Raw genomic sequence first — 18,487 nt, 5'->3', positions numbered from 1 at the left:
AACAGCCACCTCGCGCTACAACTGCTCATTCACAAAAACAAACTCTCCTGTCTCGCTCTGCAGCTGCAGGGGGGACACTGCCACGTTTCGAGGAGCCCTGTCTACATTGGGAAAGCTCACGGCTCCATTTAAACAGATATTCCGACATCTAATACAACTATGTTAACTTTCAACTGCGTTCAGGGAACATGTATTTTGCTCTGAGTAAGTCTATTGAGTTTAACTGCAGCATGGCTGTAGTTTTAAACTTGTTTGCTTTCCTGAACAGCTAGGTTTAAATGTTTTATTCGTTAGAAGATCCAAAATTAGTGATAGTTCACATATTGATATGGTTAATGTAATTTCAGCAGTTTCATGCATTCACATACACACACACACTCTCACACACACTCACTCACTCACATACACACACCTACACACACACTCACTGTACTAAAACTGAGGTTTAATGAATAAAAGCTAAATTATGAAACTAATGAATGACTAGGCCATAATGAAGCATGAACTAGAAGTCACCTCTGTTATGCCAGGAACATGGTAACCTTGGGCAAGAAACCAAGGAATGCTTCAGTTAGACACAGAGGGCAAAATACAATGAAAGCTCTTTTCATGACATACACAAAAATCAATAAATGTTATAACTAGTAGAACATGAAGATGATAAGGGAAGATACCAAATAGCAGAAATTGTAAAATAATATAACATTTTAATTAAAGAAATTGGCAGAGAAAAGCGTGAAATGCTTTAACCAATGGAATTGTCATTAATGATTTTTAATGTAAGAAAAATCCATAGCGTGAGATGTTTAAACCAATGAAATTATCACCAATGTATTTGAATGGAAAAATAATGTATAAGTATTGGTGCTGTAAAATCTCCCGTTGCGACTTCCGAAGTCCTTTTTGGAACTCGCCCAATCTTCGAAGATTGAATAAACATCTGTTGCTCCGTCTGTGTGTGTCTCGCAGTATTTCGATTTGCCACAGGAGAAGTGATAGCCGGTGGGGATAAGGGCTGATACCAGTCAACTTGGAGTTCGCCTTTTTGAACTTAACCTTGCGGACAGTCTCCCTTGATACAAGGGTTAAAGGACAGTCCGCGGTTGGCAGAGTTCGGAGGCAGGACCCGGTTGTTCTGAATCAGATCCCTAGAGTTAGAATAGTTAGCCAAGTGTCAGGAACTATTCTCCGGAGATTCAGAAAGCCTAGACAGAAATCACTTATAACAAATTTGGGGGCTCGTGTCCGGGATCCTAAACAGAACTCCCACGGGAGGCTCTGAATGATTCTGGGACACTGTGACACACACAGATGTTTGAGCAAACGATGTGAATAGGTGGCGCTCGCAATAAAGTAAAAAGGTTGAAGCTTCGAAAAAGTAAAAAGGTGATTTTTTACTTTGAGTCGGACAACTCCGTGCACAGGATCAAGGTAAGAACCTTCTCTGGTATTTTGGGGTTTTCGCGGAATTGAGAAGGGTACACTGCCTTGTCGACTCGGTGGTTGTGACAGGTAACCGGGATACAAGGGTTAATTGAGTAACCAGAGTGTAGGTTAGCCTGAAGACCAACCATGGGTGGCCGAGGTTCCAGGTCTAAAAAGGAACGGGAAAACGAAACCCCACAGATTCCCCTTAATAGTCCGCTGGGACGAAAATTGGGGAATTGGAGTCCCTACGAAAGTCGGGGCTTAAAGAAAAAGGAAATGATCAAATACTGTTGTTTTGTTTGGGTAAAAGAACCCATCCGTCCACCATCAGTGATCTGGCCAAAATTTGGATCGGACGAGGATTGGGTTTGTCAAATTTTAAATGATTATGTAAAGAATAAACAGTATCCAGGTTTAAAGGAGAGCGAGTATGCTGCATGTTGGGTAGGGAACCTGACAGCAACTGCTCCAACCCCAGTACCCTTATATCCTTTAACCCCACTGAATGAGAGTAAGTGGGAAGTGTTAGAGAACTTACCCCCGCCTGTGGCACCCCCGCCATATGCTCTTCAGGAGGAACAACGGCAGCGGCCGTTGGAGAATCGGGAGCGGGATCCAGGGGATCTGGCGAAGGGGACGTTGAAGCCACAGCAGCAGGGGCTGAGAGGGTAAGGAGATCTGCACGACTAAAGGAGAGAGAGATGAGGGGAAAAGGTGATAAAGAAGTAGTGAGACTGTGTCCCCTACGGGAGGTCCCGTTTGGGGAACGGACCACAGGATTTGTTGTAGCCCCATTAAACTCAAATTATGTAAGACAACTGAAGTTTATTTTTTTACCAGCAGCTTGCAGTAAGACCGACAGAGAGAGAGAGAGTGCGAGAACTGCTCGCAAAACATTTAACCCTCTGTGATTCGGTTTGAATGCACATTGGTTTGTTGGTGATTGAATGAGGAAGTTTTATTCACTGGAGCTTGAGTTCCAGGATTGTTTTAAATGTGATCTTTATGTAAACTTAACATGATTTATTTTCAATATGTGAAGGACAGTTGTAGTTTCAGTTCAACAGTAGACTGTCGGGAAAAAAAGACGATAACTTCCATGGTTATTATCTGAGACCTTGGACTCGGCCATTAGAATTTTTTTTTAAACTTGAATTGACAAATTATTGTAAGACAGCTCTGATTATTTTACGACCTAAAGTATTGTAATTGAGAAATAATTGGTCAGGAGTACATAAGAAAACTAATTTTGGATCTAAAATTAGGGTACTAAATCTGGGTGAATACAGTGGATTTTAAAATTGGGAACTGTATGCATTTTACATTTTAAATATTAAATACTGAATAAATGGACGTAAATATATAAATATGTTTACAAGTTAGGAACAGGCTTTAAAGTTAGTCAAGCATGAATTAATAAATTGGTGTTTGAGGATATGAGAAGCTAGGAACATTGCAATATTTCTTTAAAAAAAAGGGAGAACGTATCGACTAAAGTGCCGATAGGGGACAAGGAGATTGGGTTTGTGTGTGACACCCTCACCAGTGGGGAGGTCGGAACATTTAAAAGGAAATGACAGTCCTGGATGAGAATCCGATAGGATTGTCAGAACAAATTAATTTTTGAGGCCCAGTCTGTATATGTGGGCTGAGTTAATGTCTATTTTTGAATATACTATTTACTGGGGGAGAAAGGAGACTTATATGGGGATACTGGATAGGGAAGTGTTAATTGAGATTTAAAAAAAACTAGTAGCAGTGCCGGTATTAAGCTTGCCGGACAATTTGGCATGAGAGGGGGATGGTTAGGGGTGAAGACAAATATCCCCTTCAGAACCCTAACTGGGACCACCACAATATAGAAGGGTGGAATAATATGTTAGACATGCAAAATTTGATAATCCAAGGGATACAAACTTGCATCCCCAAACAACAAAATTTAGCCAAGGTTTTCGACCTGAGGCAGGGAAAGGACGAGTCTCCCTGTGCATTCTTACACAGATTAAGGGAGTCGGTTAGGAAATGTTCGGGTATAGACCCAGATGGGGAAATAGGATGACGGATGGTAAAGGTTCACTTCGTGACAAAGGCATGGCCTGATATCCAGAAGAAGTTGCAGAAGATAGAGGACGGGAACGGTAGAAATGAGTCGGAGTTGTTACAGGAGGTTCAGAAAGTATTTGTATAGAGAGACATAATGGCGGAGGAACGGAAGGCTAAGATAATGGTAGCAGTAGTAAGGGAGGACTGTATGAAAGACAAAAGGAGTCGGATAAATAAGGTGGTTATCTAAATCTGAATATTTATGTCTTTGTGGGCCGGCCCCCGATAGGAATTTTGTGTTGGTGAAGATTTATGTGTGTCTTTGTGTGTGTAAATTTGATTGTAAAAAAAAGTCTCTGTGGATGTGAGAATTTGTGTTTGTGTATGGATTTTTTTTTAAAAAAGGCTTCTCAGCTAACAAGCAGTTTAACACTTTGTGCTCTGGCTTGAATTCATCTGTTTGTTAATGGTTTTATGTGTGAAACTTGTTGTTTGTCATTTGATTCAGTGCGCTATTTTTGATTGTAATTTTATGAATGCTCAACGTTATTTTTTTCTCATGATATGATTTTATTAGAACTTAAGGAGGACCCTGATACTGGGAGAAAACAGCAGTATAGGTGGACTGTCTTAGCTGAAGGTTTTACTGAGTCACCAAACTTGTTTGGACAGATCCTAGAACAAGTTCTTGAGGGCTTGACTTTAAGACCAACTTTAAAGTTAATTCAGTATGTGGACGACCTCCTGTTGTCCGGTCCCACCCAAACTGACACACAGCAGGGAACCAATGATTTATTAAACTACCTTGCAGTGAAGGGATTGCGAGTTAGTCAGAACAAACTACAGTATGTGGAACGGGAAGTAAGATATTTAGAGCATTTGATCAGTCAAGGGCAGAAGAGAATAAGCCCTGAAAGAGTAAAGGGAATTGTAGAATTAGGACTACCCCGAATTAAGAGGGAACTCCGAAAGTTCCTGGGTTTGCTAGGTTATTGCAGATTCTGGATATATAATTATGCTACTCTTACAAAAAGACTATACCTGCAGCTAACAGAGGAGGCTCCGGACAGGGTTAAGTGGGACCCAGAAGGAAAAATAGGCTGCTGATAAGGCAGGGGGGAACAGAAACTCTGAGGGTAAATGCGAATTAATATGGGTAACTTGAGAGTGAGTTTCAGGACGTTGAGACAGTAAGTAGACTGTATTGCGCTGAGATTGTTCGTGGGGGCTATACGGCGCGTAGGGCTGCATTGAAAAACGGTAGGTAGGGAGCGGGAGCTCCGGGGGCAGATGCGCCCAGACACAGGGAAAACATTACATTTGACAACTGCGATGTGCTTGAAAGAATTAAAATGTTACTGACAACCGACCCTGAACAGTTCCATATGTAGAGCAGTGACCTCCGGGAAAAAGGGGGGGGGGGGGGGAAGATCTGCCACATGGGGACTGCCCAGCAGTACTGGAGACTGCGAGTGGAGATAGTTGGGGAAAAGAATTAGCACTTGAAGACCTGGTGGTCGAGGGGAGGTCGCTATGAGCTCCGATGCGCAGACACAGGAGACAGTGACAGGCAGACATAGACAGAGAGACCAACACCGTATGAGAGAGAGAGAGATAGACTGGCTGTGTGTGAGGACCTACAGAGAGAGAACGGAAGCTATTACATTTTGTTGTGTTTCTGGCTGAAAGTCATCTGTTCGTTAGTGCATGAATGTTTGAGTGTTTATCACCTAGAGCTTGAGTCACGAGATATGTGTATCTGTAAATATGTTGAGACCCTGGGCTTCGCTGTTTCTCGTTTACTTCACCAGGGACTCCTGACTCAGACACCACCTCTGGATTTCGCTGCGCACACTATTGAACCCGGTGAAGGGGTTTTGATCAAACACTGACAACAGTTAACTCTCGAACTTGTGTGGGACGACCCGTTCCTAGTACTCCTCACCACTGAACGGCGGAGAAAAGCTGGCAAATGGCCAGTCACCTCTCCAGTTAAGAAAGGAGTCTGGACAGCCGAATCAACACGTGACCCACTATAACTCAGACTGAACAGACTTTGATTAACTGACTATACTATGGCGACGTGAGTGCGGGGACTGTTTCTTCAGAATTGTATGTTAATCTTGTTTTGTGCTTTGATATATTGTTTAAGTTCTTAGCACTAGTCAGAATTATGCTGCTATTCCTGTTACTTCTGAGTTTTCCTCATATATCTTTTTCAGATGTTGTGTTAATGATTTCTGTTTCGGAATTTCCACAAGTTATAAAAATTGATGCTTGCAGCCTAAGTAGAATGCCCAGATGTAGAGTTTCAAAGGGAATATCTTTCCTCCAAGATATTTCTTCACACCCTACTGAACCGCAAAAGCCACCGCCTAGCATCACTGTCCATAGAACACCCTTTAGCCCAGCCCTAAACTGTTTTGACAGGAAGTGTCATCCTATATATATCTCACCATTAAAAACACTTCCTCTGAAGACTCATTTCCCCATAAAAATGGGTCCCACCTCCTTAGTAAAGATTTAAAGATAGAGATGACAGTGTATGGGAAGCGTTTTGTGGGCTGCTATTTTTGAATTGGCGTCGGACGGGGACAGCCTTTGGGATTCCTTGATTCTAAACTGCAACCTTTAACCCCTTACACTGATCCAAAGTCAATGCAGATTATAGAGGTTAAAGACCTGAGACAGACTCTTGAAATAGAAACAGGATATGGATAAACAAATGCCTGGATTGAATGGGTTAAATATACTGTAAAAAGTCTGAACAAAAGCAATTGCTATGCATGTGCCTCCGGTAGGACAGTGTCTCAGGTAGTTCCCTTTCCGCTCGGGTGGGAGCGAAACAAACAGGGCATGGAATGCATGATAGCCCTATATCAAGATGAGACTCCGAATTGTGCCTCTTTGTCTTTGATGTTCTCTTCCTTAAAAGGACATAAGAGGCAAGCTCCCCCTGTGTTTTCTGCCGCTGTTGGGAATCACACATTATGTGTTTATAGACAGGGTGGATCTATTGATTTGGGGGAGCTGAGATTGTGTTCGGTGATTAAAAACGTTACTGAAGCAGTGGAAGGAATAAATTACTCATCTTTAAACATTCCCCGAGCAGATCTGTGGTGGTATTGTGGAGGAAAACTACTGAGACCCACCCTGCCCCCTGATTGGAAGGGGATATGTGCAATTGTACAATTGGCAATACCATTCACCTTGGCATTTGAAAGAGAACAGTTAGTTGGGAGAAAAGGAAGAGATAAGCGATCACTGCTACCCACTTCTGTTGATGAAAAGATTTATCTTGATTCAATAGGGGTCCCTGGGGGGTGCCTGATGAGTTCAAAGCTCGTAACCAGACTTCAGCAGGCTTTGAATCATCCCTATTCTGGTGGGTTACTGTTAATAAGAATGTGGATTGGATAAACTACATTTATTATAACCAAGCACGGTTTATTAACCATACTAGAGATGCAGTAAAGGGTTTGGCCGAATAACTGGATGCCACCAGTCGTATGGCTTGGGAAAATAGACTGGCCTTGGACATGCTCTTAGCTGAAAATGGGGGCGTTTGTGTCATGATAGGCTCTCAGTGTTGTACTTTTATTTCCAACAATACAGCCCCGGATGGCTCGGTGACCCGTGCCCTGGAAGGTCTCCAGGCACTGGCTGATGAGATAGCTGAGAATTCAGGTGTAAATACTAATTGGACTGGCTGGCTAGAGCGGTGGTTCGATAAATGGAAGGGGGTGATGGTCTCAGTGGTGATTACACTTCTGTTGGTAATCGGGATTTTAGTTGCTTTGGGCTGTTGTATAATTCCATGTCTGCATGGTCTAATTACCCGCCTTATTGAGACTACTTTGATTAAGAGTGACCCGCATACAGTTGTGGGCATTCACCTTCAAGCTGATGCAAATGATCCCGAGGCTGATTGGAATAGACAGGCCATGATTATGTTGCAGAAATTACAGACTGTATAAAAAGACAGGGGGGATTGATATGGTTAATGTAATTTCTGCAGTTTCATGCATTCACACACACACACACACACACACACACCTACACACACACACACACACTCACTCACTCACTTACACACACCTACACACACACTCACTGTACTAAAACTGAGGTTTAATGAATAGAAGCTAAATTATGAAACTAATGATTGACTAGGCCATAATGAAGCATGAACTAGAAGTTACCTCTGTAAAGCCAGGAACATGGTAACCTTGGGCAAGAAACCAAGGAATGCTTCGATTAGACACAGAGGGCAAAATACAATGAAAGCTCTTTTCATGACATACACAAAAATCAACAAATGTTATAACTAATAGAACATGAAGATAAAATTGTAAAATAATATAACATTTTAATTAAAGAAATTGGCAGAGAAAGGCATGAAATGCTTTAACCAATGGAATTGTCATTAATGATTTTTAATGTAAGAAAAATCCATAGCGTGAGATGTTTAAACCAATGAAATTATCACCAATGTATTTGAATGGAAAAATAATGTATAAGTATTAATGCTGTAAAATCTCCCGTTGCGACTTCCGAAGTCCTTTTTGGAACTCGCCCAATCTTCGAAGATTGAATAAACATCTGTTGCTCCGTCTGTGTGTGTCTCGCAGTATTTCGATTTGCCACGGGAAAAGTGACAGCCGGTGGGGATAAGGGCTGATACCAGTCAACTTGGAGTTCGCCTTTTTGAACTTAACCTTGCGGATAGTCTCCCTTAATACAAGGGTTAAAGGCCAGTCCGCGGTTGGCAGAGTTCGGAGGCAGGACCCGGTTGTTCTGAATCAGATCCCTAGAGTTAGAATAGTTAGCCAAGTGTCAGGAACTATTCTCCGGAGATTCAGAAAGCCTAGACAGAAATCACTTATAACAAAGCTCCCAATGCAGAGGCATTCTTCCTCCAGGTATCAGGTGGCCTAGGACCCTGCAACCACATGGCATCAACATCGATTTCACCAGTTTCCTCACATTCCCTCCCCCCTCCCACCCCACCTCCAACCCTCCAACTCAGCACCACCCTCTTGAACTGTCCCACCTGTCCATCTTCCTTCCCAACAATCTGCTCCACCCTGTCGCCATCACCCTCCCCCCCAACCTGCATCTACCTTACCCCCAGCCCCACTCCCACCTTCCTATTTATCTCTCAGCACCCTTTCCACCCCTCCACCCCCTCGCCTTCAGCAATTCCTGATGAAGGACACGAGAGACACAGAGACACACAGACAGCGATCCAGCATATGCACCTTTCCTGAGTTCACCTCCTTTCACTTCACTTCCTACAAACCAACAGTTTAATCCCAAAATGAGAAAAGAAATGGAATAGGAGGGGTGAGAAGAGAGGGTGCTGTACTCACAGATGTTGGTGCAGTCTGGGGTAACACTCAATCTTCATTCAGAGAGAGAGAGCAGCAGGAGCTCATGATCCAACTTCCGCATACAGACAATGAGGGGATGCTCTGATTGGTAGGAGGACCAGCCTTCCTTCCGGTCCTCCAAGGCTCCCCATTGGTCATGCCTACCTGTGTCGAGGTGAAGGGAGGGGCGCGTGGTGTGTGGTGGAGGAGGGAGGTCACGTGGGCGTGGGCGTCACAAAGACCAGCGCCGCCGCGTGACGCGCGGCGCGGTGGACCATTGGGAAAGGCTGGAACGCCGCACGGGCGGGCACTCCGTCCAATCAGCGCGCGGCCTTTGTGACGACGGCGGTCCCTCGATTCACGTGACCGGTTGCTACTGCACATGGGCCGTTGCGGGGGGGGGTTAAGGGGAGCTGATGTTGTGTTGGTCTGGAGGGTCCTTGTGTCCAGGAAGAGGTGAGTGTGGCTCAGTCAATGAGCATCAGTCAGATCCTGCTGGAGCATGGGGGGGGAGGTGGGATATTAGGTACAGCAAGAGTTAAAGAGTGTGTGGGATGGAGACTTACAGCTTTTTTAGGTAATGAGTCCCTTTCTGGACAATACTGGGGGATGGGTAATATCAGAAACAGCAGAGTGAGAATTGAAGAAAAGTGTGTGTGTGTGTGTGTGTGTGTTGGGGGGGGAGCGGTGTGGAAATTTGCAACACTTTTTAAAGTTAAAAATCACACAACTCTAGGTTATAGGAGAAAATGCGGTCTGCAGATGCTGGAGATCAGAGCTGGAAATGTGTTGCTGGAAAAGCTCAGCAGGTCAGGCAGCATCTGAGGAACAGGAGATTCGACGTTTCGGGTATGAGCCCTTCTTCAGGAATGAGGAAAGTGTCCTCCTTCTTTCCTCATTCCTGATGAAGGGCTTTTGCCCGAAACGTTGATTTTTTTTTCCTGCTCCTCGGATGCTGCCTGACCTGCTGTGCTTTTCCAGCACCACTCTGATCTCCAGCATCTGCTGTCTTTTTCGCCTGGAGGTTTTACTAGCTACCTGATGAAGGTGCAGAGCTCTGAAAGCTCGAACTTCTAAACAAATCTAATGGACTACAACCTGGTGATGTGTGATTTTTTTTTTACCTTTGTACACCCCAGCCCAACACTGGCATCTGCATATTGTAACTTTATTGTTTTAGGGAAGTTCTACAGAAACTAGAATGATCTGTTCTAAATTCCTGTCATGTGCAGGCAGCAATGACTTTTGTAATCCCCTTTTCACAGGATATGAGAAGAGCAGCTTTGCAGGTAGAGCTCCCCAACTGAGTACCATGTGAAGGTCTGATAGAGCCCCTTGATTCGTGGGACAGGAGAGACGTCCCTCTTTCAGTCCAGAAGGGGAAATTCTTTGAACGTTTTTGTCTGCTTCAGTAGGCTCTTAAAGTATCGTCTTTACCTGAACCACAGGGGCACGTGCCTGAGCCAGTTTGCCCACTGTGGGGAAAGGAAGTCTCAGGAGGCATTCCACGCGCCATGGCGAAACCGTGGAAGTGTGGGGATTGCGGAAAAGGATTCCGCTCCCCCTCCTTGCTGGAGATCCACCGCCGTGTCCACACCGGGGAGCGGCCCTTCACCTGCTCCGTCTGCGGCAAGGACTTCACCCAGTCGTCCCACCTGTTCTTACACCAGCGGGTCCACACCGGGGAGAGGCCGTTCGCCTGCTCCGAGTGCGGGAAGGACTTCAGCAACTCGTCCCACCTGCTGACCCACCAGCAGGTCCACACTGGGGAGCGGCCCTTCACCTGCTCCGTCTGCGGCAACAGCTTTACCCGCTCGTCGGACCTGCTGTCCCACCAGCGGCTCCACACCGGGGAGAGGCCCTTCACCTGCTCCATCTGCGGCAAGGGCTTCACCCGCTCGTCCAACCTGCTCAAGCACCAGCGGGTCCACACCGGGGAGCGGCCCTTCACCTGCTCCGTCTGCGGCAAGGGCTTCACCCGCTTGTCCCACCTGCTGTCCCACCAGCGGGTCCACACCGGGGAGCGGCCCTTCACCTGCTCCGTCTGCGGCAAGGGCTTCACCCAGTCGTCCCACCTGCTGACCCACCAGCGGGTCCACACCGGGGAGCGGCCCTTCACCTGCTCCGACTGCGGCAAGGGCTTCACCCGCTCGTCCCACCTGCTCAAGCATCAGCGGGTCCACACCGGGGAGCGGCCCTTCACCTGCTCCGACTGCGGCAAGGGCTTCACCCGCTCGTCCCACCTGCTGACCCACCAGCGGGTCCACACCGGGGAGCGGCCCTTCACCTGCTCCGTCTGCGGCAAGGGCTTCACCCAGCTGTCCCACCTGCTGACCCACCAGCGGGTCCACACTGGGGAGTGGCCCTTCACCTGCTCCGTCTGCGGCAAGGGCTTCACCTGCTCCTCCAACCTGCTGTCGCACCGGCGGCTTCACAGCGGCGAGCGCTCGTTCATCTGCTCCGTCTGCGGCAAGGGCTTCACCCAGTCATCCACCCTGCTGACCCACCAGCGGGTCCACACCGGGGAGCGGCCCTTCACCTGCTCCGTCTGCGGCAAGGGTTTCACCCGGTCGTCCACCCTGCTGCAGCACCGCCGGGTCCACACCGGGGAGAGGCCATTCACCTGCCCTGTCTGCGGGAGGGGCTTCGCTCACTCCCACCACCTGCTGCGGCACCAGCGGGGGCACAAGTGACGGGGCCAGCCGCTGTGAGTCACCGCCCAGGGCTGAACCCTGGGTGGGAGGGGGGAGGGTCACTGCAGTTGCTGTGCTCTCATCCCCTTGGCATCCAGTGGCTCTGCGAGCCTGCGACTGCGCATTTCCTCCTGAAGTGGAGATGTACAACACAGAAACAGACCCTTCACTCCAACTCCTCCATATCCTCAACTAACCAAGTCCCATTTGCCAGCAATTGGCCCTATCCCTCCAAACCCCTCCTTACACAGATACCCAAGTGGATGCCTTTTAAATGTTGCAATTGTACCAGCCTCCACCACTTCCTCTGGCAGCTCATTCCACACGCACACACACCACCCTCTGTGTGAAAAATGTTGCCCCTTAGGACCCTTTTTAAATCTTTCCCCTCTCACCCTAAACCTATGCCCTCTAGTTCTGGCAAAAGACTTTGTCTATACCTATCCATGCCCCTCATGATTTTATAAACCTCTCTTAAAGTCAACCCTCAGCCTCCGACGTTCCAGGGAAGACAACCCCAGCCTGTTCAGCCTCTCCCTGTAGCTCAAACCCTCCAACCCTGGCAACATCCTTGTCAATCTTTCTGAACCCTTTCAAGTTTTGCAACATCCTTCCGATAGACCAGAAGTGCACATAATACAGAGGAACTTCGATTATCCAGAATTAGATGAACCAGCACGGTGGCTCAGTGGTTAGCGCTGCTACCTCACAGTACCAGGGACCCAGGTTTCATTCCTGCCTCAGGCGACAGACTGTGTGGAGTTTGCACATTCTCCCCGCGTCTGCGTGGGTTTCCTCCTAGTGCTCCGGTTCCGTCCCACAGTCCAAATATGTGCAGGTCAGGGTGAATTGGCCATGCTAAATTGCCCGTAGTGTTAGGTACATTAGTCAGAGGGAAATGGGTCTGGGTGGGTTACTCTTCAGAGGGTCAGTGTGGACTGGTTGGGCCTGTTTCCACACTGTGAGGGATCTAATCGTTAAGCGACTGAAATACACCCTGCATGTGTACTTTGGATAATCGAGGTTCCTGTGTATTCCAAAAGTGGCCTAACCAACGTCCTGTCCAGACCCCAACCCCTATACTCAATGCTCTGGCCAATAAAGTGATCTGCAGAATCTGCGGGACTTGCTTAATCCTGGAAGGTAAATCACGTGTTTCTCCTTCTCTTGCAGGTGGATCCAAGATTTCACTCTCTGTCCCATTGAGTCTCCAGTCAGGTCCTTCAGCTCAACTGGTCTCTCTCAGTATTTCTGACCCATGTGAGCCTCTACGCACCTCCCCTTCACTTGCTCACACTTGATTTCCCTTACAGCAGCATTCCCTTCAGTTCCTTTCTCCCTGACGTCTGTATCCAGCTTCTCCTTAAATGCCGTCCACCTCGACCTGCTACTGTGGGGGTCATTCCCGCTGCAGACAGAGGTCTCTCCTTTGTAACCTCTTCAAAAGATTTACCGCTGACTTCCCCCTTCAGTCTTTTCCATTTCTGGGTCTCCCCGCTGTTGCGAAACTTGGAAGGGTTCAGAAAAGATTTACAAGGATGTTGCCAGGGTTGGAGGATCTGAGCTACAGGGAGAGGCTGAACAGGCTGGGGCTGTTTTCCCTGGAGCGTCAGAGGCTGAGGGATGACCTTATAGAGGTTGACAAAATTATCACCGGCATGGATAGGATAAATAGGCAAAGTCTTTTCCTTGGGGTTGGGGAATCCAGAACTAGAGGGCATAGGTTTAGGGTGAGAGGGGAAGATATAAAAGAGACCTACAGGGCAACGTTTTCATACAGAAGGTGGTGTGTGTATGGAATGAGCTGCCAGAGGATGTGGTGGAGGCTGGTACAATTGCAACATTTAAGAGGCATTTGGATGGGTATATGAATAGGAAGGGTTTGGAGGGATATGGGCCGGGTGCTGGCAGGTGGGACTAGTTTGGGTTGGGATATTTGGTCGGTATGGACGGGTTAGACCGAAGGGTCTGTTTCCGTGCTGTACATCTCTTGACAAAGCCTTGTCTGAGGGTGAAATGTTGTCATTCCCGTTGATGCGGGTGGTCCCCTGTCTGTTGTCCTTTTTGTTTCCTTTCTCGGAAAGGACGTCGCGGACATGGGCAGCGTTCACGAGCCCCGCTCCGGAACGGGCTGTTCCTTCCTCTTCCAGCCCCCGGGAGAAGGGGCAGCTTGAGTGCATTGGGAGAGTGGGCTGTTCACCGGGAGGGTGCCAATGGGATGGGAGAGCGGTACCGGTAATGGGGCGAGGGGGAGATGCCTCAGACCGCCAGAAACACTGGGGCAGCTGCTCGCGTGCTCCTTTTGGATCTCTCAGCACAGGGAGGCCATTCATCTGATTACCTCTCTGCCTCTGCGTCTGTCTGTTTCTCTGAGGTGACAGCAGATTCCAGCATATTGCTGCTTGCTGGGTAAACCTGTTTTTCCTCTGTTTTCCCCCTCTCTCTCCTGCTCAAACCCCTGAACTTCAGGCCGCCCCTGACCTTGTCACTATCAGTGAATAGGGAACAGCTTTTCTTCCTCCACCTTATCTGAACCTATCACAATCTTCCCCTCTTTCACCAGTTGTATCTGTGTGTGACCCTCTCTTTCTGTGTCTCTTTCTCTCCTAAGCCCCCTCCCTCACCACATCCCATTTACCCACCCCCTCCTGTCATGCTCCCACTTTCAAACGGTCTCGTTGTGTTTTCACTGCCTCTTCCCCATCGTTTCCGTCAAGCACCTCATCTCACGCTTAGAACCCCTGCAGTGTAGGAGCAGGCCCTTCAGCCCATCCAATTCACACCAACCCTCCCTCACCCAGACCTCTGCCTGTAACCCTGCAATTCCCATTGGCTAACCCACCTAGCCTACACATCCCTGGGCACTATGGGTAATTTAGCACAGCCAATGCACCCTAACCTGCACAGCCCTAGGCACTATGGGTAATTTAGCACGTCCAGTCCACCCAAACCTGCACATCCCTGGATACTATAAGGACAATTTAGCCTGGCCAATCCTACACTAAGGGTGGATTGGCCATGCTAAATTACCCAATCCTACACATCCCTGGGTACTGTTAGGATAAAATAGGTCAAGGAAGGGTGGAGCTATAGCTGCTGTTTGGGGAATCGAAACTGTTGCTTACGTGGCCAGCTCAGCTGCCAACGCCCAAATGAGCTCAATAACAGGAAACGCCTAGCAAACGCGAAATGTCCTAATAAGGCAATGCTTAGTAGCTCCACGAAGCTCTGCTTAGCAAAGAGTATATCAGGAGCAGATTTGGGAGGGGAAGGCAGAACGCGCCTTCTCCAGTGAATGTATGGTGATTCACTGTATCAGCTACGATTCTGCAATAAAGCCTGCTTGTGCCAAACAATTGAGCGTCTGTTGTCTCTCCTCCTAAAACGAACATGCAAGGACAGATTCCGGCCTAACAGTACTATGGGTAATTTAGCATGGCCAATCCACCCTCACCTACACATCCCTAGGTACTATGGGTAATTTAGCATGGCCAATCCACCCTCACCTACGCATCTTTGGATTGTGGGAGGAAGCTGGTGCACCCGGAGAAAACCCTCTCAGACGCAGGCTGGAAATGTGCAAACTTCACACGGACACTCGCCCCTGAGGCTGGAATTGAACCCGGGTCCCTTGGCGCTGTGACCACTGAGCAACCCCTTATAATCCGCCTGCGTTAAGATCCTTTTGTCACCTGGATGAATGTTACAGGGGGGAGCGGGGTTTAAGTCTTCTCTGAGCTGAGAGAGGACACAGGAGATGCTCCTCATCATGCTTTCATGTGTCACATTGCATACTTCTTAGATTTTACATGTAAATGTCTAGTTGGGGTTAGAATTCTTGTAAATATCGACAAACCGAAACACTTGTTGAGACATTTCACCAAACCCCAAGTAGGCAATTGACATGCCCGCCCCTGAAAAGAGAACCTTTTGTGGGGTCAGAGTTGACATTGAGAATAGCGAAATGAACACTATCCCCGTCGTGTTTGTATTTTTGCTGACAGAAGGGCAGTTTGCAGTCAGGAGGAACTGTGGTACTAGAGGCTGCGGGCCAGGTCTGCGCTTGGGAGCGTAAATCCCAACGGGAACCAGAGGCGTTGCTAACGTTTAAGCCAGCTGAGCTTAGCAAGAAATGGCTGCGACCCTGTGCTTGAACTGATCAGCCGAAACTTTGGGCGTAGCCAAGGAGATCTGAAGGCGAAGCTCACGGGAGGGTCTCCTTTCTCAAAAAAACCAGAAAACATGAGGGATACCAGGAAGAATTCCGCTGAATTCCAGAGAGCTGTGGCATGTCGTTGATTTGGTACAATGAGCTTTTAATGTGAACTCTCATGAGGGAGTGCAAACTAACTCAAGTTGAAATGTAGCTCTGTAAAGTGTTGTGTAACAGTCATAGCGTTGACCGTTGTTGAACGTTTTGATGCGGTCCAGTTTTTCTTTTGTTTTTTAAAGATGAGATGATGTTTTGTGGTTTTTGGATGGGTTGGGTACAGAGTGGGAGGTAGGGTGGGCTGGGATCTTCCATGTTGATGGGATTTGACAGTGAATTTTGCTTCGTCAATTCTTCAGACTGTGTGCCTGTAGAGAGGGAGGGTCTGACCCTTGGGAAGGGTGCTGGCGGGGTGTGGGCGGGAGGTGAACCTTTGCAATGTCCAATCAGAAGGCTAAGTGTTAAGATAACAAGAGCCGATATTTAGCAGTCGATAAGTGCAACATGTAAGCAGTTTGTTCATATGCAGCTCAAAGGCTGTCCCCAAAGTTAAACTTAGTATGGCGCCTACCCACTCAATCCAGTTACCCACCCCATTTCAGGGTGGATATGTGAACTATCACTAATTTTGGTTCTTCTAACGAATAAAACATTTAAACCTAGCTGTTCAGGAAAGCAAACAAGTTTAAAACTACAGCCATGCTGCAGTTAAACTCAATAGACTTACTCAGAGCAAAATACATGTTCCCTGAACGCAGTTGAAAGTTAACATAGTTGTATTAGATGTCGGAATATCTGTTTAAATGGAGCGGTGAGCTTTCCCAATGTAGACAGGGCTCCTCGAAACGTGGCAGTGTCCCCCCTGCAGCTGCAGAGCGAGACAGGAGAGTTTGTTTTTGTGAATGAGCAGTTGTAGCGCGAGGTGGCTGTTGCTTGGTGACGGTGAGGCTCCCCCGGCCCCGCCCATCCCCCCGTGCAGACGTCACGCGGGGGTGAAGGCGGTTGGGAGGAGAAGTCGCTCGAGCGGGGAAGCGGCGGCCGTTAGGAAAATGGCGCCGTGCGGCCCGGGGCAGACCCCCGTCACTGGTCACCGCCGCCTTCCTGGCGCAGCTGCTGTGTCACGGCCACACCGGCCGGCTGTACAGCAGGCAGGAGCCGGTGACCATTCTGGAGGCGGATGGGGTTAAGGGCCTGTTTGGGAACTGGTCGGCCGCCTGGGTGGTGGAGTTCTACTGGTCGTGGGGCGGCCCCTGTGTCAACTATGGGGCCACCTGGAAGGTACTGGGCCCGGGAGGTGAAAGGTGAGGCAGGTTGTGGGGGGGATGGAGGGGAAGGAATGTGGGGCCTGTCCTGTCATAGTCACATTTTACACTCACTTTCCATCTGCTTTTACTGGCGCTTGTGCTGTTTACCCCTCACTGTTTTTTAATCCTTGTGTTGTTTACCCCTCACTGTTACTTGTACAATTGCTGAGGGTAGTGTGTAAATACTAGTGAAGGATACTATGCACCAGCATGTATATGTTCCTCAGTCATTGAAGGGGCAGGACCTGTCGAGAATGGTTAGTAAAGCAGGTTGTGCACTAAGCCTTGTTAACACGGATATGTTCATTGGAAAAGTTGACTTTTTATTATTTAGAGTCGTAGAGATTTTCAGCACGGAAACAGACCCTTTCAGTCCAACCTGTCCACGCCAACCAGATATCCTACATTAATCTAGTCCCCATTGCCAGCACTATATCCCTCTACACCATTCCTATTCATATACCCATCCAGATACTTTTTAAAGGCTGTAATTATACCGGCCTCCACCACTTCCTCTGGCAGCTCATTCCATACACACACCACCCTCTGCAGGGAAACATTGCCCTTCAGGAACCTTTTATATCTTTGTGGCCTCACCCTAAACCTATGTCCTCTAGTTGTGAAGGTCACCCCAACACTGAGGAAAAGACTTAAAAACATTGCTTTTGCATTTGTCTGGCTGCTCAATCAAATATCGAGCCACATGGGGGAAAAAATATCGCTCTGCCCTTTTTGATCTCCGATAGACATTTGGAAACTTAAAATCTGTTAATAACACCAGCATTGCTACAGGTCATATTGTGTACACTCCTCAGTGTCAACAAGCAGGGCACATGTTTGCCAATGTCATCAAAACGTTGGGCGTGTTCCTCATTGTCGGCAGAAAAGGGGCAAAATCTACTTTTGATGGATAAATAAGGATCACTGGAGGACCGGAAGGAGACTTGTCCTCCTGCCATTCGGAGCTCCCCTATTGGTGAATGCGGAAGTTGGGTCATGAGGTTCTGAAGCTCCTGCCCCATCTCTCTCTCAATGAAGATTGAGCTTCACTCAGACTGCAGCTTCCTTCCTCTGTCCAACATTTGTGTGTACAGTATTCTCTTTTCTAACCCCCTTTTCCATTTACGTTTCATTCTGGGGTTCAATTGTTGACTTGGAGCAACTGAAAGGAATGGGAGTGAATCCACGAGGGGACAGACTCTGGAAAAGTTAGTCCAAGCCTTTGTCTCAATTGGCAAAATAGACAGGCAGGAGACTGGAAGAACGCAGCAAGCCAGGCAGTATCAGGAGGTGGAGAAGTTGAGGTATGTGTGTAACCCTTGTTCAGGATTGGGGGTGGGTATAGGGAGAGCTGTTGAACAAGGGTGTGCTGGGGGCAGGGTGATGAAGTGAGGATAGGTGGAGACTGGTAGAGGGTACAATAGACAATAGGTGCAG

General features: G+C 47.8%; 1 protein-coding gene and 1 pseudogene across 3 annotated transcripts in view; both read left to right on the top strand.

Moving 5' to 3' along the window:
* LOC132807207 (zinc finger protein 850-like) overlaps nucleotides 1-12,425 on the top strand; it is a 33,746-nt pseudogene extending 21,321 nt beyond the window's left edge.
* The window catches only part of LOC132807198 (gastrula zinc finger protein XlCGF26.1-like), a 270,173-nt gene that overhangs the window by 220,966 nt on the left and 30,720 nt on the right, over nucleotides 1-18,487 (top strand). The window contains exon 1 of one of the 3 annotated variants that reach the window (XM_060821497.1): nucleotides 16,737-17,047. The exons of the other annotated variants lie outside the window; for them this stretch is intronic. The gene's annotated coding sequence lies outside the window, so the exon portion shown is untranslated. Of the gene's footprint in view, nucleotides 1-16,736; nucleotides 17,048-18,487 lie in introns of those variants that run through there. 3 annotated transcript variants of the gene reach the window in all.

The sequence above is a fragment of the Hemiscyllium ocellatum genome, assembly GCF_020745735.1.
Source record: "Hemiscyllium ocellatum isolate sHemOce1 chromosome 27 unlocalized genomic scaffold, sHemOce1.pat.X.cur. SUPER_27_unloc_10, whole genome shotgun sequence".
Lineage (NCBI taxonomy): Eukaryota > Metazoa > Chordata > Chondrichthyes > Orectolobiformes > Hemiscylliidae > Hemiscyllium > Hemiscyllium ocellatum.
This window is presented reverse-complemented; position numbering and strand designations above follow the sequence as displayed.